We start from the raw sequence: 765 nt of genomic DNA on the forward strand, positions 1-765 counted from the left end.
AGAAATAGATTTAAGGGACTAGATCTGATTGATAGAGTGCCTGATGAACTCTGGACGGAGGTTCGTGACATTGTACAGGAGACAGGGACCAAGACCATCCCCATGGAAAAGAAATGCAAAAGAGCGAAATGGCTGTCTGAGGAGGCCTTACAAATAGCTGTAAATAGAAGAGAGGCGAAAAGCAAAGGAGAAAAGGAAAGATATAAGCATCTGAATGCAGAGTTCCAAAGAATAGCAAGGAGAGATAAGAAAGCCTTCCTCAGTGATCAATGCAAAGAAATAGAGGAAAACAACAGAATAGGAAAAACAAGAGACCTCTTCAAGAAAATTAGAGATTCCAAGGGAACTTTTCATGCAAAGATGGGCTCGATAAAGGACAGAAATGGTATGGACCTAACAGAAGCAGAAGATATTAAGAAGAGGTGGCAGGAATACACAGAAGAACTGTACAGAAAAGATCTTCACAACCAAGATAGTCACGATAACGTGATCACTGACCTAGAGCCAGACATCTTGGAATGTGAAGTCAAGTGGGCCTTAGAAAGCATCACTACGAACAAAGCTAGTGGAGGTGATGGAATTCCAGTTGAGCTATTTCAAGTCTTGAAAGATGATGCTGTGAAAGTGCTGCACTCAATATGCCAGCAGATTTGGAAAACTCAGCAGTGGCCACAGGACTGGAAGAGGTCAGTCTTCATTCCAATCCCAAAGAAAGGGAATGCCAAAGAATGCTCAAACTACCGCACAATTGCACTCATCTCACAC

The sequence above is a fragment of the Moschus berezovskii genome, chromosome 14 (assembly GCF_049115385.1).
Source record: "Moschus berezovskii isolate FMDL1 chromosome 14, NW_MosBer_1.0, whole genome shotgun sequence".
NCBI lineage: Eukaryota > Metazoa > Chordata > Mammalia > Artiodactyla > Moschidae > Moschus > Moschus berezovskii.